At 43.8% G+C, this 26,152-nt stretch overlaps 1 long non-coding RNA gene across 1 annotated transcript; it reads left to right on the plus strand.

Annotated features, from left to right (window-relative positions):
• Positions 1–367: 367 nt before the first annotated feature.
• Positions 368–24,213, plus strand: LOC137542255 (uncharacterized). Its single transcript, XR_011025388.1, has 3 exons — positions 368–444; positions 2,708–2,776; positions 24,141–24,213. It is a non-coding gene; the product is annotated as an uncharacterized lncRNA (long non-coding RNA).
• Positions 24,214–26,152: the final 1,939 nt, after the last annotated feature.

Here is a 26,152-nt window from a genome sequence, read left to right on the forward strand (position 1 = left end):
TGAGGAAGCATTTTTTACTGCCTGCACCTCTGTTTATCGATTATATCAGTATCTGTTGTTCACCCTTGGAGGAGGGTTGTCTACCCGTATTTCCAGCTCTAGAGAAAGCGACTTCTTAACCAAAGCCATATCAATGATCATTCCATGATTCACAATTCTTTGAGTGTTTGAGTATTTCCATACTACACTATAGTGGGCTTGTGGTCCCTTTCCCATTTATATTTTTCAAGTACCATTTCACAGTTTGGTTTATTTGGTGAAATGTCTGGAAAATACACTGTCCTCTACTGTTTAGTCTGATGTTTCCTTGACCACACTATACTACTATAGCTCATTCTCAGTACATTTTTTTACAGTTGGAGGAAGAGACAGTTTCTGTAACAGTCACACAGTCACAATTACATGCGCTATGGTCTCACCAAGATGGCAACGAAGGAGGTCAAGGTACTTTGATAACATGGTGGTTCATGTCCAGAATACCCCAGAACCTTGGATGGAAGATGTTATGTGGTGTTATTGTAACGATTGGTGTCAGCGAGAACAGATTTCTCTGATCATTGGTGATCTGCAGTATCACCAATAATTCAGATGCTATACCTGATTATGTGTGATCTGCAGAATCACCAATAATACTGGTATAGCCAGACACAGGACAACAAATGTAAGGGTATGTGTTTGGTGCAACAGTAATGAGAGAGATACTCGCTATTCCCAGAGGAGCTGGGAGATAGGAATATATCTATATAACACAGGAATACAATCTCCAGCAAGCTGGAGATACAGACAATAGTGAGATAGTTCACCCGAGGAGCGGGTGGAACTATGTTACAACAAGCGTACTGATCACCCGAGGAATAGGTGATTCAGACTGTACTGTAGCCACTATCACCTGAAGGGCAGGTAGAGAGGATAGTACTGTAGTGACTATTCACCTGAGGAGCAGGTGATAAAGACTGAATTGCAGCAACTGACCACCTGAGGAGCAGGTGATTCAGACTGTACTGCAGCTACAAACCACCTGAGGAGCAGGTGATTCAGACTATACTGCAGCCACTGACCACCTGAGGAGCAGGTGATTCAGATAGTACTGCAGCTAGTAATCTCCTGAGAAGCAGGAGATTCAGGCTGTACTGCAGCTACTGACCACCTGAGGGGCAGGTGATTCAGATAGTACTGCAGCTAGTATTCACCAGTGAAGCAGGTGATACTGGCAGAGAATCCCTCACCAGTAGCTAGGAGAGTCAGACAAGCAGGTTTGGCAACGAGCGGACAGATACGGTACAGAGACAGAAATCTAGATCAGAGTAGTGTTTCAGGCAGAGTCAGCAACTATATCAGATAGGCAAAGGTACAGGATCAGTAAACAGAAGAGTAGTCAAGGCTAGCAGAAGGTCATAACAAATAATACAATTCAATTAGTACTTTAAGCTATCAACAGAATCTGGCTGATTCTAGCACACTTTGGGATCTGACTAGGTCTGAGTGCTAACACGTAGCATTTGCAACAGCAGACACGGAGCAACTGAATGACCTGCCCTATATATACCGCAAGCGCTCCACGGCGCCGCCCCAGTCACTCACCCTATCCGGAGCATAGCTGGAGTCAGCTGATCGCCTGATCAGCTGACTCCCCTTCTAGTTGCATAAAGGTCCTGTCGCATGGCGCGCGCGTAGCCCTTAGTCTATGAGCAATAGAAGGACCAGTCAAAGCATCAGCGTGTAACTGCGCGGCGGAAACCGCCGGCTGTGACGCGGAGATAGCCGCCATGCCGCTTGCTGTTGCGGCCATATCTCCGCTATCCATTACAGTTATTGCCTGATTTTCACCAGCAGTTTTTTGCTGACTATCAGGTTTTTGGAGGAAGGTGGAAATTCTAAGGCAATTCAAAGGGGAAAAATCCTGGTCGTTCACTTTAAATTCACTTTCAAAGGCAAACAAAAAATGTTGAATTTCACAATTGATACAAATCAGGCTCAATATTATCAAATAGTAAATAACAATCTTTGGTCACACTCTCAAAGTGTCACTTGTAATTACATATAGTCCCAACAATTGGCATATGTTTCATTTAAAAAAAAAACAGCACTGTGCATATATAGGTAACATCAGCCAGGGAGGCAAGAAGGTTCAAGGCTCACAAGTCCATAATTTGTCCAGTAATGATGACAACAGACACATGACCAAGGCTCTTTTGGGCTGACTGTCCGTACTCAAGCCAAAAAATGTGCACACTTTTTGACTTCAGAATGGACGGTTGGCCCCAAACAGCCTTGGCCATGTGTCAACATCAATTTTGGACAAATTATGGACTTGTGAACCTTCAACTTTGTAGCCTCCATGGCTGTTGTTACCTATATATGCACAGTGCTAGATTTTTGAAAAGAAACATATGCCTTTTATTGGAAATCTATGGGGTTGCTTGTGTACCCTGAGCATATTCACTATAGCTGTAATCTGCATTCTGGATTAAAGTGTTCAGGTGAATCATCTTTAAAGAGTGCCGGACTTACTTGACGTAGGCTCAATATCATCCACTGGAACCAACAAAGCTCCTAAAAATTCTCACAGGTCATCCAAGTACATAAAATACCTTAAAACTGTGTAAAACAGTCAAGAGGTGGCTTACAGTATGTACCTCAATGATGGACTATGGAATTGAATAATAAGGAACTATATTGAACACTTTTACGACAACTTGTTTTGCAGGCATTTCCTGCTACTTCAGTTCATTACCATATTTGAGGCCATGCTAACCAAGGCAAGAAAGTCTTTTGGGTAAAGTAAAGTTTTTTGTGATTATCTCATGTTTCTAGTATTTACAGTATTCATATTGCTTTATATACTACACTATATTGTGTTGTTTCTGCGTTTCTTCTCTTTTATTTTAGGAAGCATAGGCTTCCGGTCACCTTCCATCTCATAGTGTAACAGACATTTATTACAAAAAGTAAAACCGGCTAAATATAGGCAACATACAAATGGTAAATCAAAAGAACTGGACTCTGTAAAGTGCACATCACTGATATTGGTTGTTTGTTTCTCTACCCACGTCATACTGGTTTCATCTCTGTACCATTCTCTGCGGCTATATTGTCTACCGTAGTGCTAACATGAAAATGAAGCCACCGGCCAAACATCCTAAACCATCTGAATTCTGTTGTCAGTAAGTTGCTCCTGTACAGGTCCATTGTGCCACCTCATTACCTTTATGCAGGTGGAAACTCTCTATTCCAGCTTTCAGGTTAGTGTAGTTTCCGGCGATTAAGTAACTCATATACTTTGTTTTTGAGCCCAAACACTCACAAAATCTTGCATGTCCTGCAGGGGAGTTGCTAGGATCGTAAGAGATCCAGGGCACGTTGGGGCGCTCCAGTTGAAAAATGGGTGTGGCCACGCACCAGAATGTGGATATGGTCATGGGTGGAGCTAGGAGCCAAATTTATATGAACTTAACAGCAGTCTAAGTAGGTCTGCACAGCAAAATGTTTGATGATCCATTAATACAAGAAAAAAAATGCAGCATACCACATAAATAGGCAGTAAAACTTAAACATGACTAGTTCAGAGCTTGTTGGCTTCTGTGCTGGCTTGTCTGGCTTTCTGCTGGGCCCCTGGCCTGCTGTGAGGTTGTCTGGCCGTCCCCTCATAGCATAGGGGACATCCTGGGCACCCCTGGATAGATCTAGAGCATGTGCCACTGATCTTTGGGTCTAGCAACGCCCCTGATGTCCTGCATTTGCAATTTCCAAAATCGCAAGAGCTCTAGGGGGTTCAACACCATTGACTTACACCACCAAAGGGTTTTTGAAAGCGTTGACAATTGTCAGAGCTTCAAAAACTTGCTCAAAATCGCTCTAGAGTGCCCCAGCCCTCATAATGTTTTCTTTCTTCAGTATTACCGGAGCTTTTAGATTATGGGGCAGCATAGTCTCCTCTTTCAAAGTCATCCTTGGGGAGCTTGACAATAGATTAATGTGTTCTTATGCATATCAGTGACATGATCAGGGATCGCCCAGCTCTAACTGGCCACTGCTACTGACCAATCAGCATGCATAATATTACCAAACTGACACATCGCGGCATTCCAGCGGTTCTGGAGGTGTGTTTAGCTATCAAGGACAACTAGGAGATGATTTGCATATTCAGCAGTGATGCATTGTGGGGCACCTCAAAGCTCACGCACACCTGAATAATCACAAATACCTTCTCTTTTAAGAAGGCAAACTTCTTTTTTGTAGTAGCCATGAATCCTTTGGACACCACCAGCACTACATTAGCATCAACCTAAATCTATGCCCTATGCCTACTCCTGGTGTCCCTCTTTATCACGTCTAACCTGAAGCACTTGTACCTTCCTTTTTCACCAACTGCATACCCTAAACGTTCATCTCACCCTAACCGTAACTCTTTAAATGATGTCTAATACCATCCCACCGCTCAGCCCACTGTAAAACCCAAATGTAACATGAAATGTCCCTTAACCTAAGGCAAAAACTCTAGAATAACCCTGACTGTCTGAGCTTTCTTTGACATTTGTAACCCGATACATTGTAGTGGTATCCATCAGGACAAAGCCGACCCAATACTAATTGCTTGCCCAAATGAAAACTGGCAGATACCACTACTTTGATCATCCGTGTACAGAGCCACATGGGGCTGCTTTAGACTGATTTCAACCGATTCAAGTCTATAGCTGATCACAAAAGGGCTGATTTAGGCGTCTAGAAGGTCAGCCAAGGTCTGATTCCGGCCTATACACCAGTATCCCTGATGTGATGAAGGATTCATTCTGCAGATGGTGAATGCAATCCACTACATCTGATAGTCTGTCAGTGAGAGCCAAACAAAGGTTGTGCCTGATGTGAATTCATCATTTGGGACTGAGAGACATCCAGCTGCTTCCTCTTGAATAAAAAGCTTTTTTTTAAAGTGCACAAAAAACAGAATATTTCAGTGGCCCTTATCACATTGATCTTCTCATTGTTGTGCAGAAAGGGAAGATGGTCCGCTCGTTTTTTTTTTTTTTAAACCTAGCTCAAAGGTTGCATGAAGATAATTCAGCACTTTCTAAACCCACGGATGATCAATCATCATAGCAGGGACATGGTTAACAAGTGGCCAACAATGGTTGCTACAGCAGCCAAAATTGCTTAGAGGTTAGCAACAGAAATGAACAAATTGTTCTGCTATTCACAGCTGCAACGGTCACTGTAGACTGCATTAATTAGGTAGTTTTGCAGGCTTATCCCGATTCTCCAAGAGGATATGTAATCATGAGAGGAGATAATGAATTCTGATTGTTGAAGTCAAAGGAACGCCATCTAGATACACCCGTGAGAGTCTGTATCTCCTCTGAGTGTTCTATCTGCTTTCAGCCTGCTCGTGGCATTAGCTTCTGGATAGCCGAGAACAACAACATTCATAGAAAAGTATATTGAACTACAAATTTAACAATTTCACCATATGGAGAATTTTAGTGATGATGTCACAACTGTTAGAGGTTTAACAACATTATTACCTAAACTGTAGCATAGTAAAGCAACCATAGGATGTCACTGTAAAAATGTGCTGCAATGATCTTTATGGTATTGTGATTTCATGTATTCCTCTCTGTTCTAAGTAAGCTGCATTACCTGATGGTAGTGTATGTGTTATTTCTGCATGTTTTTCTTCAGTAAAGAGTTCTAACTTGTTATACTGGGTGCCTGCCTGTCTGTGTGTATAGACCACTCTGCTCCATCAAGAACATCATACACATTAGTTTTTGTTTTGTTTTTTTCCTTCTCTTTCTGAGAAAAACTCAAGCTTAGAAAGTTTTAACAGTGAGGAAAACAAGCCAGTGCAGACCAGGCATGGACATAATAATAATAATAATCATAATAAAATAATTATTATAAAAAAGTATCTAAAGGATCATCTTAGTTTAACTTCCCCAAACTTAGACACTTTAAAAACAAAAGGTAGTGGTGGACTTACCTCCCCGTTGAAGACTAAGGATTGCCTGAATCAGGAAAAAACTTTATTGTAAACGCTGCAAACAATGCAACGCGTTTTGCTGATATTTCATCCACTTCCTCAGGCTAATAACAGTAGTAACTTATACAAACTCTCAGCAGGAAGAGCACCTTCACAGATAATCTGAGTCTTCAATGGGGAGGTAATTCCACCACTACTGCCTATTTTTAAACAGTTTTTAGTGTATTTTAATCTTCCTGTCGCTTCTGTTTTGTTCTGTCAACTGCAAGCTGTCCACCCCTGGTGGAAGGATGTTACCTTCTACACTTTTATTTACAGAGAGCAACTTCTTAACCCATTCAGAGTTGGGTCGAATCTCCCAATCTCCGCCTGCCTACACAATGGTTGCCTTGGAGGTAACCCATCTTTATGAGTATTTATTCACACCCAATTTGTCTCACCCACCTTGACTTGAATATACTACATTTTGTGGGCTCTCGGTCTCTCTTCAGAAACACTTCCTATATCTATATATTGCTTTATATTGTTATGTAGCCTAGTTATCCCACTGATGCTTATCATAGGCTGTTTAGCTATGCGGAATTCATGCATCTGCTACGGAGGGGACCATGGGAGACCGGCTGGGAATGGAGCTGTGGCAAGGGAAACATACGCTTCCAGAGGCAGGAGGAAGCCCCAGGTAAGTAAATCTGATTTCCCTGATGTCTCCTTTAACCAATATTCCAAAATGCCAGATTAAGAGAGGAAGAAAGAGAGAACAAGAGGGGGACAGGAAAGAGAGGGAGGAGAGGATGGATGAACTACTGTAGGCCAAGAAAGAGAAGCCATAGGTGGGAGGATGGCAGAGAAAAGGAAGGTCCTAAATGAAAGAAAAGACAATACATCCTAAATCCAAGCAGTGAAAGAATCATTAATCTGTATAATGAAAAAACTGAAGGAGATTTACAATGGCAAAGAATGGCACTGCTCAGTCACTTGTATTAGTGCAGCCCTGCATTGGTAAACGCAGGGGGGATTACAGCTGCCAAGAATCCCACCTCAGACCAGGGTGAGGCAGAAGTTCAGACACCAGAATATCTGCAAGCATCCTGCAGCTCACAGCAGAGCCCCCTTACTTTCCCTGCTACAGTTGACTTTTGGATGGAGCAGCAGTGTGTGTACAGAGCATGGAGCAGCAACGTGTGTACAGAGCATGGAGCAGCAGCGTGTGTACACAGCATGAAGCATCTCTGGGGAACTTAACAGGGTCAGGTATGAGCACAGCCCTGTGCCCTGCTGTGTGAATGCTTCACTTTTCCCTTCATTAGCATTGTCGGCTATCCTCATTATTATCTGTATCCAAACTGATCGTGATCAATCCCGTTGACGATCGGGAGCAGATCGGACATTTAGGAAATACAGTAATTGTCAAATCAATCCTGTCAGTCAGACAGGAAATTGAATTACGTGTATCCAGCTTGATGTCCTACCATATTATTATTAGGGATGGTCGGAATGCCAATTTCCGATTCCACGGTAAATCCACATTCCTCCATTGCCAATTACCGATTCCGCTTTCCGCTACCAATTTCCGCATTCCAATGCGGAATTTCCACCGGAAATCGCGGAAATTCCGCCCGACTTTAACATCGATTTTCTCAAAAACTATAAGATCTTTTTGAAAACTTTTTTTTGCATCTTATTCAGAAGATTCTGTTGAATAAACCCTGAAAATTTGGTGTTTCTAGGACTTACGGGGCTTTGCTATTAACCACTAAAGTCGGCGGATTTTTACTGTAATGTAAAATGCAGAAAATAGGCAGATGCAGATTTTCTGCGTTTTACATTACAGTAAAAATCCGCCGACTTTAGCGGTTAATACCAAAGCCCCCTTAAGTCCAAGAAACACCAGATGTTCAGGGTTTATTAAATTGAATCTTGTGAACAAGATGCAAAAAAGAGTTTTCAAAAAGACCTTATAGTTTCTGAGAAAATCGATGTTAAAGTCGAGTGGAATTTCCGCGTTTTCCGGCGGAAATTTCCGCGATTTCCGGCTGAAATCCGCCTACCGCACTTGCATCACCGATTTCCGCATTCCGATGCGGAAATGCAATTTCCGATCGGAATTTTGGAAATTGCATTTCCGCGGAATCCGAATGAGCATCCCTAATTATTATACTGTATTGTGTGTGGCTGAGGGAGATCTTTCAGGTATCCACCCCCCCTCCCCCTTAAATCCTGGGTTAGCCCCTGCACTGGTCGCCTAAGCAGTAGACACGTGGCAGCATATAGCCATAAGTGTTAGCTATTGCTCGTCTGCAACCATGCCTAAGACTGCATAGGACAATAGTGCACGTGTCTCGACACACACAGACAGAGGCAAGATGGTGGCCTGCTAGCACATTTGTAAAATATAAGGCCAAGCAACTTCTAGGCACTTTGGGCCCCCCGGCAGTGATCTAGATTGTCTTTTTAATATTTCTCAGGAACATGATAGTATCAGAGACTCTGAATCAAGAGAGCAGTTGAGGGGGGAGGGGGAGGAGTTTGATGTGACTAGATGGGGTCTTATTCTATGTCTTATTGTAAAATGTGTTATCATAGTGTGTGCATGACATTTCACATTGCCTGCATCAAAAAAACTAAAATGAAGATAAAATAATTTCAATAAATAAATAGGAGGCCAAAGATTCATGGATTTTGGTCTCCTTCTCACCAGAAGCTTGCACAGAAGTGGAAAGTACAGTGTTCTCATCCTTAACTGATATCGTTCAGAACATTTGAGTATGTACAGTGTATCCGGAAAGTATTCACAGTAAATCACTTTTTCCACATTTTGTTATGTTACAGCCTTATTCCAAAATGGATTAAATTCATTTTTTTCCTCAGAATTCTACACACAACACCCCATAATGACAATGTGAAAAAAGTTTGAGATTTTTGCAAATTTAATAAAAAGAAAGAAAAAAATGAGAAAGCACATATATGCCTCCACGACCTCACAAGAGCTGCTCCAACACTATGTAACTCCCTACCTCCCCCCATTAGGGTTTCCCTCTCCTTCAACATCTTCAAGAAGGTCCTCAAAACTCACCTTTGCACTCTGGCAAACACCCCCCCCCCACCCACTTGTGCTCTAAACCCGCAGCTGAACTCTGGTACCCTACCTTTCGTGTCCCAACCTCTCCCTCTAGATGGTATGCCTTCAGGCAAGGTCCTCCTCCTTATGTCTCCAACCAGTTCATGCACCTCCATTACCGTACACCCATCCTATGGATCTGAGTGAACTCTTAAGTGAACTCGACTTGCCTAATCTCCATGCTCCCATCCGGTGACTGACTAAGCATTACCTTGTACTTATAATGTCCTGTGTGATCTGGTTTGCGTGTATTACTGTATTGTCAGTTGTCCTGTATTTTGCTGTATGTCACCCCTAAATATGGTCTGTAACTTTAACTAATGTCCAGCGCTGCATAATATGTTGGCACTTTATAAATACAATAAATAAATAAAATGTACATAAGTATTCACAGCCTTCACTATGAATCTCAAAATTGAGCTCAGGTGCATCCCGTGTTCTACGATCTTCCTTGAGATGTTTCTGCAGCTTAATTGGAGTCCACCTGTGATAAATGCAGTGGAATAGTCATGATTTGGAAGGGCAAACACTACTGTCTTTATAAAGTCCCACAGTGGACAGTTCATGTCAGAGCACAAACCAAGTATGAAGTCAAAGGAATTGTCTGTAGACCTCTTAAACAGGATTGTCTTGAGGCAAAAAACTGGAGGTTACAGAAAAATTTCTGCTGCTTTGAAGGTCCCAATGAGCACAGTGGCCTCCATCATCCATAATTGAAGGAATTCAAAACCACCAGGACTTTTCCTAGAGCAGGCAAACTCATTGACTGGCAGATCCAAAGACAACCAGGGTGTAAGGATCCCTCCTGTAGCGTATTCTGCCCGTTGCAGTGGAGCAACAAATAGTTCTGGCTTATCTGCTTGCATTCGGTTGTGCATTCGCAATAAGTCTCATTGTCATTTGCAATCGCTCTGCAGTTCTGGGAAGCTCAGGATGCTGTCATCATTCCACCAATTGCTTTTTGCAGCTGAGCTGCGGCCCGATAGCTCTGGATTTCCTGCATGCATGTTGTTACGTAATACTGCATGTATTTCTTATGGGAGTCCTTTGCATTCACAGCCGGCTACCAAATGGTAATCAAGCCAGCTCAGGATTGATTTATTACCATTCAGCTGTGTGGGAATTTGCATACCTGCATCCATTGGCTGATGCCAGCATAAAAGTATGCCTCCCATTTCATACCCCACCTGACATAGCATTCAGCTCTCTGAGTTGTCGTTGGGTCTATGCTGTGAAAGCTGTTATTGTAAATGTATAATACCTTGCTCTGTATTTTCATGTCTGCTGGACGTTTGCTGACATGCGGGGGTCAGTGAAGTCCTTCTGATCCTGATAGTTAGATTCAGCCAGCACCACGTTGGTGACTGGCAGTATTCCTTCTAGCCTTGTCTTGAAGACGAACTATAGCAGTGGTTGCCATTAGTTCGCTCCTACCTGTTAGTCTTGTCTATCTCAGTGTGAATGTTGCCGTCCCCGTCGCTGAATTGGCTGAGCATTCCGTCTATCTGTCTGTTGTCTGCCTTGTTAATTATTATTACTTGTGCTTTAGCTAGTGAGTTATTTGAGAGCTACATTTCATATATTGCACATCAGCACGATATATATGTACTCTAGTCAGTCAGTATTGTATAATTGTAATATTGTATTGTGTACCGACCTTTGCCTGTCTCTCGACTACGAATCTGCCTAATCCTTCCAATACGACTGACATCTGCATTAACGTGTATTGGGTCATACACGTTAATGATGTCAGTCGTATTGGAAGGATTAGGCAGATTCGTAGTCGAGAGACAGGCAAAGGTCGGTACACAATACAATGTGTACAATACAATACAAAGCCTGTTACCGACTACGTCTTTTGTGTATTGTATCACATAGCATCTAGCCCAGGCATGGGGAAACTCGGCCCTCCAGCTGTTACAGAACTACTAGTCCCACAATGCATTTGCCTTTATGAGTCATGACTGTGGCTGTCAGACTCCTGCAATGCATTGTGAGACTTGTAGTTCCTTAAGAGCTGGAGGGCCAAGTGTGCCCATGCCTGCTCTAGCCTGACAGGCGGCCCAGAGCTGCAGTTGCTCTGGGCAATCTTGCTCCCTTGTTCATTACTCCTGTGTCCATCTGTGGAGCCTCTTCCATTATCCAGCTCTTAGCCTTGTTGCGCTGGGTGGTCAGAAAGTATGACCCCCCAGCATTACAAAGGGTCAACTTGAATAAAAAAAAACTATAGGTAGATTTGACCAAGAGACAAATCTAATCAAACCTGATTAGAGAGCGATCTGTCAGCTGACCATACACCACATGCCAATTCCCAATCAATTTCATACTGAAATCGATCCGGAATTGGCCTTGTTCGCCGCATCCACTGCCCCAAGCTGTCCCCTAATGAAAAATGTACTTTATACTCGGCACCGGGGGGACATTTTTCATTAGGTGGACAGTGTCGGGGTTTCATGGCGTTCATCAATCATCACAAAATTGCACACCGTTCCCGCCGTGCACCCCATCAAGCAAGTCGGCCCAACATCTTGCAGCATGCACAATCCACAATGCAAACAATTTCTGTCCCGAGACTTGTTCGCATTGTTGGTTGGGCATGCACTTGGTGGCGAAGATTTTCATCCAATTCGATTATAATAATTGAATTGGATGGTCGATCGGCCACCAAGTCGCCTGTAGTATGGCCACTTTAACTCTACCTGGGAGAATCTGCTTATCTTTCTTAGTACAGTACTACATTTGCATACACCTAGATTTATTTGCCTCTTATTGCCCACCTCTAGCAGTTAGGGGCACTTTTGGTATGAAAGGGTCTGACAGGTGGGAGATAGGAAATATCTAAGCAAGCCTCCCTGTTCCTGTCTGATAATTTAACTTTTTTTTCCATCATAATCTTTTTATTGAATAATATAACATATTAAGTTACAACATCAAATGATAAGTATTTCAAATATAACAAGTCAATGTCTTGACCAGAGAGTAAGGTATAGCAATGATCATTTTGTAACAGTGCATATAATCTTCATTTATGCCTAAGTATGAGCACATGTCGGAATACTTCCACAATGGCATTGACTCAACCTAATAGGTAGCCAGCGGGAAAGCTGCTTTTAGAGTTACTTAAACTGACAAACCCAGTGGGCCAGCACAGACCCTTGTCAGTTGTAACAGACTTCAGCTTGATAATACCAGGTAAGTTTAGGTATCAGAAAACATAAACAAATTAAAGTCTATACCCAAAAAGAAAGACTAGGAAAACAAATGAGTCTACCGCATTGTTGTAGCAACTGCTTTACAGCATATGAAACTAAATAAAACAACTAGTAAAATATTACTATTATATCGACTATTAAATCAACTTCTCTTCTGTAGTTCTGCATATGGCCCGATTGTGTATCTTAGCATGGAATGTATGATTGTTTGGGAATATTTACTTATCTAGGGTTGACTTCAATGATAACCGTCTGGGAATTTATAGTTATCTATACCGAGACCTAGTCTTGCTCTTACCTTCTGTTCCATTGATATATTGAGTCATAGTATTGTTATAGTATTGGCTAGTAATTGAGAAAACGAGAATTCTTCTGTTGACTTGCAGTTGGCCGTGATCAATGATAGAGTACTGCAAATAATGTGACATATCGCAGGGCGTGTAGAGGTAGGAAGCTTATTTATATCTACAGCAACAGGGCTAGCTCGGGACTTAGAGTAAAACTAGGAATCAAGGCATTACAAATGAAATTTTCAACTTTGGCCCATAGACTTGAAATTATGTGACAACTCCAGAACATATGTAGGTATGTTCCTATTTCTTTCTTACATTTCCAACAAGTTTAGGAAGTCTCAGAAAATGAAGCTATCTGTCTTGGAATTCTATACCATCTAAATCAGGGGTCTCAAACTCGCGGCCCGCGGGCCATTTGCGGCCCTCGATACAATATTTTGTGGCCCTCGCCGGCAAAAGCTTCCTTATAGTTCGCTTCAGTGCTCCCAAGTAATCCGCCGCATCCCCGCTGCTAAACGAGGGCTGCAGAGCCCCCAAATCGCCCAGGGGGGCAATCCGCCGGCATTTCCTGAAAGGGGCAGAGTTTTCAGCTTCAGATCTGCCCCTCCTGACATCAATCGCCGCACGGATCGCTGCCTTGCCCCGCCCCTCTCTGTGAAGGAAGAGTGAGAGGGGCGGGCAGAGGCGGCGATGCACCGCGATTGTGAAATTCCTTATGCGGCCCAGCCTCATCCTGACTTTGCCTCCTGCGGCCCCCCAGGTAAATTGAGTTTGAGACCCCTGATCTAAATAGTATTTTCCATGATATTTCCCAGTGGTTGTTTCATTTAGACAATTTGAAAATGTTTGTAGCTGCTGAGATGAACTGCTCTACTGAAATTCTGATAATTCAACTTTAACCAAAATTAAACATTTTCACGGAGTGATTATGGGGAGCGGGGGCAACAAGGAGAGGAAGGGACAATGCAAAGAGGTATGTGAATACAACACAAGCATACTTACCTCTATTCTTACCCTAGGTAGCTTTTCCTCTCATCAGGTATTCTTAAAGGACTTACGAGCCCAAATATAAAAAAAAAGACAAGTACCTTAAACACTTTTAAATGCACGGAGGACGCCGTCCGCGTCCTCCGTGCAGTTCCGCCGGGTCCCCGCAGTCTGATCGCCCCCCGTGCCGCTCCCGACCCCACAGAGGGGGTCGGGCTCCCCTTCCTCTCATAAGATGGCCGCCGGAGCTGGCCGCGGCTGCGCAGTCCGCATACACGTTAGTGCGGCTGCACAGCTCTAGGGCCCTCCCCCCGATCCACGCACAGTAGCGTGGATCGAGGGGGGAGGCCCTAGAGCTGCGCAGCCGCACTAACGTGTATGCGGACTGTGCAGCTGCGGCCAGCTCCGGCAGCCATCTTATGAGAGGAAGGGGAGCCTGACCCCGTCTGTGGAGTCGAGAGCGGCACGGGGGGCAATCAGACTGCGGGGACCCGGCGGAGCTGTACGGAGGACGCGGACGGTGTCCTCCGTGCATTTAATAGTGTTTAAGGTACTTGTCTTTTTTTTGATATTTGGGCTCGTAAGTCCTTTAAAATTTATCAAAGATGCTGCCATCTTTACTGCTGGCAAAGTGAACATCACATGATCTCCCAGAATCCTCTGGGAGAGAAGGCGGCATGACATCACCACCTAGGCTAAACACCACAGGGAGGGTGGAGTTACATACCAATATAGAGTAATATGTGGGCATAGAAAGCATTTTTGACGCTGAAACTAGGATAAACAAGGCAAAAATGGTTGTTAAGAATAATTTATTACGTTCTACTATATGTTGCTATAGTTCCTTTGTAAATCCTCGGGCGAGTGGCGTGATTTTAAAGCATGCTGGTAAATTGATATAAATACGTAATTGATTCCTTGTGTATCTGAAAAATCTCAACACTGAGAGAGTCATGAATAAAGGATCTGTTAGTTGAGAAGTGGTGACCTCCTGTTAACCATACCAGTAATTCCCCTGATTTGTCATTCTGTCCATATACGCATTGTGATTGTGACAGTAAGGCCTTTATTGTGGTGTCTATTTGTCTATGTGACAGTTCTGCTTATACAAGTTGTCACTCTTTATAAGCAAGATTTGTTGTTTTTGGTACATTGTATTTCTGCTCTTTTTTATTGTGCTTTCCTCTGTTCAGTCCTGAATTATTTGCGCTGTTCTTCTTGAAGTAGTTATTTGAAATATATATAAACCTGCTATCACAGGCTCAGCTGCATCTCAGATAATATCGTGGTCAGCCCAGTCATTGTTACATCCCTAATATTATTCTACTGATTCTATGATTACACCCTCCAACTGTAGAGTCTCCACATTTTATCTGTGGGAGTTTGGAAGAGATTTAATATCAACCTAATATGGGTATGGTCAGATATGACTCTTGTAAGGTAAAGAAAGTCAGTGATTCTTTCCCTGTTCAGTACGTTTGTGGATGAAAACAACTACAGTACAGAAAGGGGATTATCAGTTGAGTACCAATAGGAAATGCAAAAGGTTGAAACGGGAGCAGGAAAAAAGGGCGCCGGCTGAGGGTGGAGGAAAGGGGCGCCACCATAGACTCTAATGCAATTACGGTATCGTTAATACGGTGAAAAAAGCAGAAAAAAATGGCCTGATAAATATCCTTAACAGCATTAGAACATTACAGTTTTTGAAGTATGTTATCATTTTAGAAGCTTGCAGCTTACAGTTTTTGTCATATTATTTCATTTGTATGTACAGATTTTACATTATCAAAGATATTATCATTTCTATGTGTAAAAGAATGATTCTGCAGAGGGAGTGGTTAGGGTTAGGCACCACCAGGGGGGTGGTTAGGGTTAGGCACCACCCGGGCGGCGGTTAGTTTTAGGCAACACCAGGGGGGTGGTTAGGGTTAGGCACCACCAGGGGGGTGGGTATGGTTAGGCACCACGTGGGCGGTGGTTAGTTTTAGGCAACACCAGGGGGGTGGTTAGCGTTAGGCACCACCAGGGGGATGGTTAGCGTTAGGCAACACCAGGGGGGTGGTTAGCATTAGGCACCTCCAGGGGGGTGGTTAGGGTTAGGCACCACCCGGGGGATTAGGGTTAGGCACCTCCGGGTAAAGGTTAGGGTTAGACACCACTCAAGGGGTGGTTAGGGTTAGGCGCCACTAGTGATGCCCACCACAAACTTGTGGTCCACGGATACCCGTGGAACACGAGCATTTTTTAACTATTCAGCTCCGGAATCCGGATTGTGGATTGAAATTGAACCACGGATCACAGCCATGACATGCCGTGGTTTTTTTAAAATCCGGATCCATTCATGATCGTAGACGCTGCAAAAATCCGGGTTAGGTCATGAATGATTGGGCGAAAATGACGTCCCTGGGCCAATCAGAGGCCCCCAGCCAGGCCCTAGCAACCAATCATAGGAGGGGAGGCTATGCCCTCCCCACCTGTATATAAAGCGGCGGCCATACTGGAAAGCTCCGCCCTTGCTGAGACTGTGGCACTGAGAGGATCATCTCCAGGCCCTTGTTGCTAAAGCAAGAGCGTTTTGTGTGTGAAAACCCAGCGTTTTCAGTCCTTACATTGCTCTGATACGGTACTTGTTAGTAGTATTTAGTTAGCTAGCCTGTTAGTGAGTTTGTACTTCAGTTAGCTGTAGTCAGTGAGTGTAGTTATAGTGAGAGAGTGCACTAGTGATTACTGTGCTTAGTGCAGGCAGGCAGGTTCAGACTGCTTATACTGCTGTACTGTATACTTGTTAGCTAGCTGAGACAGCCAGTCAGCCAGTGATCATCTCTTCAGTTAGTTGCAGTTACTGTCACTGGTCTGTCGCTAAGTTTATTGTGTGACCTTCTACTGTGTAGTACTAGTCTAGTGTGCAGCCTGGCTGTTAGTTTGCTGTGCGCATAGTGCACTTTATTATTTTATTTTACTGTATCACGGATCGCTTATATTCAGCTCATTAGCCAGTGATACTCTTCACTTACTACTTGCAGACAGTCACTGCCACTGTCACTAATTGAAGTCAGTGACATTGTACTGTGCTCCTAGCGTGCAACCATTTGCTTTGCGCATAGTGCAGGCAGACAGCTGTCCACTACTGTTTGTGCTCTTTATTATTTTATTTTACTGTATCGCTGATCACTTATATTCAGCTCATTAGCCAGTGATAATCTTCAGTCACTACTTGCAGACAGTCACTGCCACTGTTGTTCAGTCACTAAGTTAAGTCAGTGACATTGTACTGCGCTCCTAGCGTGCAACCATTTGTTTTGTGCATAGTGCAGGCAGACCGCGGCGCTGTCCACTGATTTTCGTGTTCTATTACTGTACTCATTTTTTTAAATTTTTGTTTTTGTTTTTTTCCCTAACAGAAAAATCAATAAAAGCCCCCTGTTCTATTCCGTCTGTCCCCAGGCCCACACACATAGTGACTGTAAAAATCAGCACACTTTCTCCACCTTCAAATATTTGTCATACAGGCATTGATGGACATGACGACAGAGGAGTAGCCCATTACGAGTTTCTCACAGACCTCCACTGTGAGCAGCACTCCCAGCAGCAGCAACAGCCAACACCCACGCAAGTTGTGACATCCACCCCAGCAGCCAGTGGTCAGCAGTCCTCCCCGGACGAGAGCGCTGTGTGTGTCCCTCATTTCAGCATCTGGGCGAGTATTGATGGCTGCCGTTGAGTAGATGGTGGGACCTGATGTGGAGGAGGAGGTTGGGCTCAGGCCAGCATCCCAAGTTAGTGTTGAAGATGTCGAGGGGTCTTTGTCTGGGGATGTTGGGTCGGCAGAGGTGGTGGGGGGTTAGGAGAAGAGTTCTATGATGATGATGATGATGATCGGGACCATTTTTATGTGCCTCAGACCCCGGACAACATGTTGTATCTTGTGTTTAGGTACTAAAGTCTGTGTTTCCACTGCCAGGGTCCATGGATACTTACAATTTTTGGGTACAATTCTCATGCAGTGGTGCTACCAATGAGGGGCCATTCCTTTCTGTGCTGCTGCTGAGTCCTTAGTAGTCCTCCTGCTGCTGATGTTGGAATTCAATACTTAAGTCTGTGTTCCCACTGCCAGGGTCCACGAATACTTACAATTTTTGGGCACAATTATTATAAAGTACCACCAGTTAGGTGCCTTGCCATTCTGTGCTGCTGCTGCTGCTGCTTCTGAGTCCTTAGTCCTCTTCCTGCTGCTGATGTTGGAATTTAATACTCATGTGGCAAATGTGGCCTGTTCGCTGGACTACGCCGTGGGCGAGTGCACATCACCATGGACTCGTGGAGCAGCCGATTTGGGGCAGGCCGCTACCTGTCCTTTATGGCGCACTGGGTGACATTGGTGGAAGGGGGAGAGGACAAGAGCGCAGCAGCAGCAAGCCACTTGTCCGGCCTATAGTGGCAATATGGCAAGCCACAACACCGCCTAATAATTGATGTGCCAACTCGCTGGAATTCAACTCTGGCCATGTTGGAGCGGCTGTCCCAGCACAGGGTGTCTCTCAGGGCCTACATTTTGGCCCAAAGCATCCCCAGCAACCAGCAAGTCCCCATGATCACTCCAACTCAGTGGACACTGATGCAGCAAGTGTGCCTGGTGCCGAGTCCCTTCCTGGAGGCAACCAAGATGGTCAGTGAGGAGCGGGCCTCCAGGTGTAAGTGGGTGCCCATGGTTTGCCTGCTGGACAGGGCAATGTGCATTCTGATGGAAGTGGGGGAGGCAGCCCTGAGCCAGGTGGAGCAGGAGCAGTTGGCAGCACAGTCCAGCTCACAGGAGGGCTTACTGATAGTGGAGGAGGAGGAGTTGGAGGTCCCTAACCTGAATGTGGAGGAGGAGGAGAAGGAGGAGCAGTGCGCCGCTGCTGTTGTAAGGGGATGGCGGCATCAGGAGGGGGACATGGCACAGGAAGAGGACAGGCATGTCCAATTAGTTGATGATGACGAAGAGGTGTTTGCCAATGCCCACGTGTTCCCCATGGCTGTGCACATGTTGCGCTGCCTTCGTAGGGATCCCCTGGTGATCCAGATGCGTCAAAGGGAGGACATCTGGATCACCTTGATGCTGGACCTGCACCTGAAAGGGAAGTTGGGAAAGTTCATGACGCCATCCACCACCGAGCAACGCACAAGGAAGTTGCAGGAGGCCCTTGTGTGCAGACTACTGGAAGCATTCCCCCAGCCTTCCACCCCCACAGCTGCTGTTCTGCCAACCCAGCAACAGGTGCCGGAGACCGCCACCAGCCGCACCAGCAGCAGCCGGCGCCCTGGAGACCTGAGGAGCTTAAGCAAGAGCCTGTATGCAGTGCAGATGCTCAGAAAAGAGGTGCCAGCAGACACAGCATCCTCCTCCAACCAGCAACAGCGACTGACCAGCATGGTGACAGACTACATGGGGTCCTTCAGCGGGCTTGACACTGGCGACAGCCCCGTGGACCCCATGGAGTCAAGAGACTAGACATCTGGAGTGAGCTTGCCCAGTACGCCCAGGAAGTCCTGTCCTGCTCCCCTTCCAGTGTCCTCTCCGAGAGATGCTTCAGTGTGGTCGGTGGCATGGTCTTAGAGAAGCGCTCTCGGCTGTCCCACGCTTCTGTGGATAAACTCATCTACCTCAAAATCAACCAGGCTTGGGTGGAAGGTGAGTTCCTGGCCCCTATTGTCGGCAACAGGGGGACATGAAGTGGCTGCTGCAATTTAACCATGCCTGCCTTTCCAAAACAAGCTAGAATCTGCCTGCCTTGGTTAATTTTTGTGGCTGTGGTACTACCAGTGAGTTGCCATGGTCCTTTTGTGCGGCCACACTGACCGGCCGCTTAGTCCTCCTGACTCAGTCGCTACTAAAGTCTGCATTCCCACTGCCAGGGTCCACGGATGCATATAATTTTTTGGGCAGCACTATCAAACTATGGTACTACCAGTGAGGTGCAATGGTTGTTCTGTGCTGCTGCACCGACCGCTTAGTCCTCCTGACTCAGTTGCTACTAAAGTCTGTGTCCCCACTGTCCAGGTCCACGGATGCATATCATTTTTTTGGGCAGCACTATCAAACTGTGGTACTACCAGTGAGGTGCAATGGTCATTCTGTGCTGCCGCACTGACCGCTTAGTCCTCCTGAAAACGCTACTAAAGTCTGCGTTCTCAGGGTCCAACAGGGTGACAACTCTGCTGCCATGTCATTGCTATCGCTGCAAGGAAGAAAAAAAATCGACAAAAACCTCTGAGTTTATTTTGTGGCGTCACCCACTTGTCTCATCCTCCTTCCTCCAGTGGTACCGCCACTGCCAGGTGCCATTGGGAACCACCATCACCTGCTTAAAATGTATTTCCCTGTTTAAAAACAAGTATGACCAATTAATAGCCGCATTTCAAGTGTTGATTTCACTTTAAAATCCATTTAGATCTAAAGTTCTTTTAGATTTTTTTTAAGTTTTAGCCCCTTATCACCTTTATAATGCATGCAAATTTGGGGATTGTAGCAAGTATGGGGGCTTTGCTATAAACGTTAAAAGAAAATCCATGTCCGGACGTGAATCCGGCCGTGATTGACTCATTCACAGCTAAAGTCCGGCCGAATTCGTGGATCAGTTTCAAATCCGGAAAGCAATCACGACGGTTCTGGATGGTTTTTTTAATCACGGCCGTGGTTTCGAATCCGTGGATAGGGGAAATCCGAGCATCACTAGGCGCCACCAGCGGAGTCGTTAGCTTTAAGTACCACCAGGGGAGGGTTCTGTTAGAGAATAGGGTTGGGTTAAGCTGTATTCAGGGCCGGCGCTACCATTAAGGCAAAGGAGGCAGCTGCCCCAGGGCCCCAGAGCTTGTAGGGGCCCCCAGTGGCTACAAGAGGAAAACATTTTTTTTCAAATCGGCCTTATAGTCTTTGAGAAAATCGATTTTAAAGTTTCAAAGGAAAAAAAAACACATTTAAAAACCTGCCGACTTTAATGGTTAATAGCAAATCCACCTTAAATGCTAGAAACCCTAAATTTGCAGGATATGTTAAGGAGATCATTAGGAATAAGAGGAAAAAACAATTTTTCAAAAAGACCGTATAGTTTTTGATAAAATCGATTTTAAAGTTTAGAAGGAAAAAAGTATAATTTTAAATGTAACTTTTAGTAGCAAACCTAACGGTAGTGTAATTTTACATGCATCAAATGAAAGCGCAATAAATTTCCTGACGGGGTTTTCAGGGGGTCTATACGCAGCCGCAGCAATTTGGCCAGGGATCGCTATACAGCCGCAATATGGCTGTATGAAGATCCCTGGCATTTTTTCCTATTTTCCCAATTTTTTTTATGTTTAGAGTGTGGGAATTTAAAAAAAAAAAAATTATGTGGGGTCCCTTCTCCTGAAACTTTTTAACCCCTTGTCTCCCATGCAGGCTAGGATAGCCAGAATGTGGAGATCCGACGGATTGGGACTTCACACCCTGACTATACCAGCTGCAAAAAAGGTCCCCTAATGCCGATTTTTGTTCCGGGGTATATGTTGGGGGGGGGGCCCCCAGGTTTATTTTGCCCTGGGGCCCCATTGTTGCTTAAACCGGCCCTGGCTGTATTGTTGAATTGTGTAATGATTTTTAACGTTAATATCTTTTCGTTATTATTTCCTGTCTGTTTTTAAAACTGTATTTATTGTTAACCAAGTTTGACAATGATATTTAACGTTATTAAGATTTCGTTATCCACCGGCTGTCCTTCAACTGCTGTCTTAGCTCTTCATTAGTGCTACTGTATGTTGGTACGGATTATGTTTGTATGTGCTTTTAAAATGTACCTGTATTAAAAAAAATTGCCTAAAATGGGTATTTATCTAGGTAGAGGAAAGCCCCTGAATAATCTAGAGGCTTCTCTGTCCCCTTCCCCCTTTAACATCCCAGCGCTGGGACGCCTGAAGCTTGTCCATAGAGCATGGCCTCACTGCGCAGGTGCAGACAGCTTGCACCTGTGCAGTAACGTGGTATTGAATGGGCTCTGCTTTTTCTGCTGCCTTGCTACTGCACAGGCATGAGCTGTCCTTGTAGAAGTTGAAGGTCCACACCACTTCCGAATAAAAATCAGCTTTATTGAAGAGCCATAAAATGCTGTGTAGCAGCTACAACCCGCTGTTTCAGGTTAAGTGCCCTGTTACAAGATAGCTCAGCTGAGACGTCATTCAGGAAGTGAACTATTTCACCCGGAAATGAATAAATACAATGGGCTTGATTCACAAAACTGTTATCACGGCTGTGAAAAACACGAATTTTCGCGTGTTAACGTTTACGTTCGCGCGATAACGCAAATTTATTGCGCGAACACAAAACGTTAACGCGTGAAAAGGTTGCGTTACCATGCGAATTGTTGCTTGCGATAATCGTTTTCATGCTAAATTTCGCGCGAAGCACTTTTCACAGAGTGATAACAGTTATCACTGCTTTGAGAATCAAGTCCGATGTATTTATTCATGAAAGCGCTGGGGAAATCGTTATACAAAGCGTTTTTTCAAGCGCTTTGCGATTTCCCTATACCTTCCGTTGAGACAAATCACCCCGAAAATGGCACAGGCAGCGATTTGGTGAGCAGATCAGACCGCTCAGATGCGAACACTCTCAAAGGGAATCATTGCACATGCGCTTTTAGGGCGATTTTGCAAATTGTCGGCGCTTAAAAAATAGGTGTATGTGTGTGACATTTGGTTCTTTCTTTTTTTTCAATTAGCAGTACATATCCTCAAATATGTCAAATTACTACACAGGTTAAATGGGTTGACTGATAACATTTTGTCCCCTGATCTAGCTCACTATTCCATGTTTTTACCTGATTTATATGATCTATATTAAGCTTTTAACCATAAAACAAAACAAAAATTAAACAAAACTAAAACTGAAGTGGAAAAAGTAATAGCCAAGTTAAACTAACCAGGAACAACGTGTTATCTATAAAATAATAACTAGCAAGCTTTTTCTAAGATCAATCAAAAAAGTTTTTTTCATTTATTAACTTAACTTCAGTATTACATTTATCACAATTTTTATTTTTTATATTAATTTTATAATTGAAAATTGCGCTAAAGGTGGATCAGCGCAACACCAGGCTGCCTCCGAATGGCCTCCATCAGAGATGCGCTGAGCCCCCCCAGCTGCTCCCACTTAACAGCCATGCTTTTGGTGTATATGCAGAGCTTCTGTTTGGGTTCAAGGTGCGTTTGTAGTTCCTGGGGGGGCTCAGCGCATCTCTGATGGAGGCCATTCGGAGGCGGCCTGGTGTTGCGCTGATCCACCTTTAGCGCAATTTTCAATTTTATTTGATTAGCCGCACCCAGGCTATGCATATACATAGGTTAGGATTTAGTTAGTGTTAGGCCCCTCCCATGGAGGATTGACTTCTTCGCAGTGGGAGGGACGAGTACTTAATAGGTTGCATGCAAGCTGTTAATGGAAACCAACATCCTCCTCTAGTGGTAGACGGGTCATGTGTATGCTCGGTGTGTATTCGACCCTACAAGTGGGGCTTGCACTCTTTTGCAGGTAGGCACTAGTCTGTTTTTAAGTAGCGCTGCTCATTTCCTTGCTATGTACTAATATATTAATTTTATGTATTTATTTTTTTTTGTTTGGTACTTTTCACAGGTGAGATAAAAGAAAGAATAGGAATAGATACATTAATTAATTTTGCCAAAATTAGGGAAGTTTAGGGAAACAAGCCTCTTTAAAGAGACACTGAAGCGAAAAAAAAAAATTATGACATAGTGATTTGTATGTGTAGCACAGCTAAGAAATAAAACATTAGGAGCAGAGACATGAGTCTAATATTGTTTCCAGTACAGGAAGAATTAAAAAACTCCAGTTGTTATCTATGCAAAAGAGCCATTGAGCACCATGACTTTCAACGTGGCAGAGAGCTCTGTCTTCTGAAGCTTATTATCTCAACTGTCAGTCAATGTATTGTTTTTTATTCTGCTGAGGACAGTTCAAAAGATCACTAGCCTGCTCTGTAAAATAATTTAGAATGCTGAGTAGTGTGTATACTGCAAATATAAGAGAATGATGCAATGTTATTAAAAAAAACTATATAACGGTAATAAAAATATCAGAATATTTTCTTTGCTACTAATGTTCTAGTAATTATCTGTACTACACAACCAACTCAATGGGCTTGATTCACAAAAGAGTGCTAACTGTTAGCACGGCCGTTTTTGCGCAAATTTTTGCATTTTTGCAAACGATAACGTTTTCGCGCGCAAACGCAATTTTTCCCGCTAAATCGATATCGTTTTTGCATGAAAATTCGCGATCGCGCGCAATGCGAAAATTCACGCGAAAACGGCCGTGCTAACAGTTAGCACTCTTTTGTGAATCAAGCCCATTATATCATAATTTTTTATCCGCTTCGATGTCTCTTTAAAGGTTGAAGTGCCCTTTTATATATGTCTAGCCAATAGAGGACAACCTTTACATTCTCCATTCCTTTAAGTGCTGCTGTAAAAACTCCTGTCAATATTTGATCAATTCATCTCTATTTGTTTTGTCGTCTTGATAGCAATAAACGCTGATTTAATCGATTTCTGAGCAATGGATCTTGATGGGACCTCAGAGGTTGTCATAGTAGTGAGGTGAGTTGTCGTTTGTGGTGCTATGTAGAAATCATTACTGAAGCAAGTCTTTTATGGGGCAGCAGGTCAGGTGACTAGAGGTTATGTCTTCTATTCTACAGTAAACCAGATCTCTAAGCCTCCTGCCCTGTGTTGTTTGCAATTTTTCGGCAAAGTAATTTTTGCATTGAAAATGGCATTTAAGATATCAAGAAAATGTTCACGAAAATACATTATATTTTTGCAATATGGCTAATATTCGTGAAAACGTGAAACATCTTTATTTTCACTGAGAATGTCAGAACTGACAGGTTTTTGACTAGTCCTTTTACTCATAGGGGTTTTTCAGTATTTTATTTATTCTTTACAAAAGCACTTCCTGAAAACAATCTATAGAAAGATGTAGCCCCCATCCCCACCTCCTGTTTGCACATAATTCTGGCAGTTGGACTGAGCAACTACTGTTCACTAAGTGGTTTTGTAAAATAAAGGAAATCCTGAGATTCCCCATGTAGAGATGGGCTTGTCCAAAACCTGTCAGTTCTGTCAGATTTCTACTACCTACTGTAAGGGACATCAACATAGGGGGAAAAGCAATTTATAGCACATTTTCCTCTGGGAGAAACACATTTTTTATTTGTATGTATTTACGTGTATTTTATATTTTACAATTTTTCCCAATAGTGGTCCTTTAATTGACCTGAGGTTGTGCTCTCTTGGTTATGCCTCCGTATTTCTGCATTGATTAAAACATTTGGGTGCTGCTGGCTGTGATAAGATTTAATGAAATGTTACGAGTTTAGTTATTATAAGGCAACAATAAATGAATGCCCTGAGTACCAAAATCTTAATAATAGAAATGACTTGCATGGCTTTTCAAGTGCTACTGCTAACCAATGTTTCAGTGTTTTTTGTTGTTTTTTAAGCCTTCTGGATGTAACCGCACTGAATTATGAGTAACTCGGATGCATAGAAAATTGATAATTCAATTTACTTGTCTGCAGTTGGTCTTTAAAAGATAAGTGTATTTATGAAATGCATTTATCCTATCAGCTGCCCATTTTTCTTATATCTCTCTCCCGCACACAAAGGCCTCCTGGCACCGGCTCCAACCTGTCCTCGCCCACAGGTTCCAGAGTCTTGGTACACTCTACAACTAGGCAGTTCACACAAATAGACAGAAACAGGGCTGTGGAGTCGGTCCAAAAATTCACCGACTCCGACTCCTCAGTTTAGGATTCCACCGACTCCGACTCCGACTCCTCGACTCCGACTCCTCTAATTTGCATATTACAATTTTGTTGATTAAAAGTATGTAACGTGAAATTCGTCTCTTAACTGCCAACGCTTAGGAATTTTACAAGACAACTGAAGTGAGAAGGATATGTAGACTACTATATTTATTCCCTTTAGACTAAAACTAGTCCTTGGTAAGAGTACTTGTAAAAGGTACAAACCGGAACAAAGAACATCTATCAGGCCCTAGGCAATGTAACTGTGGGAACATGTAAGAATGATGTGCAGGTGGAGGGGCGTGACCGGAAGTTGGGATGTGAGGACGCTTTCCCGGAGAGCTCCCGTGCAGGACACTCAAAATCCTGAAATATTCCTCTAAATCTCTCCTCTACCTGGTAAAACATCCTGGATTTGCACTCCGCTCGCCCCGCTGAACAAATTGATACCAAGATGTCACGGATACGCAACACCGAGGCCGCCTCCAAGCTTCAAAAATTTAAGCACGGCCAAGACAGTGAAGATTCCTCGGAAGAGGAGCCGCCCATGCCTTCCCTCCGGCAAATAATGGAGGCCATCACGGGTTGCCAAACTACCCTCGCTAAAATAAATACTAAACTGGAGGAGGTAAGGACCGATGTGTCTCTCCTAAGACAAGATATGTCCACCCTTCGTACCCGCGTGACGGACACGGAAGACCGCATTGGGAAGCTGGAAGATGAGGTAA

The sequence above is a fragment of the Hyperolius riggenbachi genome, chromosome 12 (assembly GCF_040937935.1).
Source record: "Hyperolius riggenbachi isolate aHypRig1 chromosome 12, aHypRig1.pri, whole genome shotgun sequence".
Classification (NCBI taxonomy): domain Eukaryota; kingdom Metazoa; phylum Chordata; class Amphibia; order Anura; family Hyperoliidae; genus Hyperolius; species Hyperolius riggenbachi.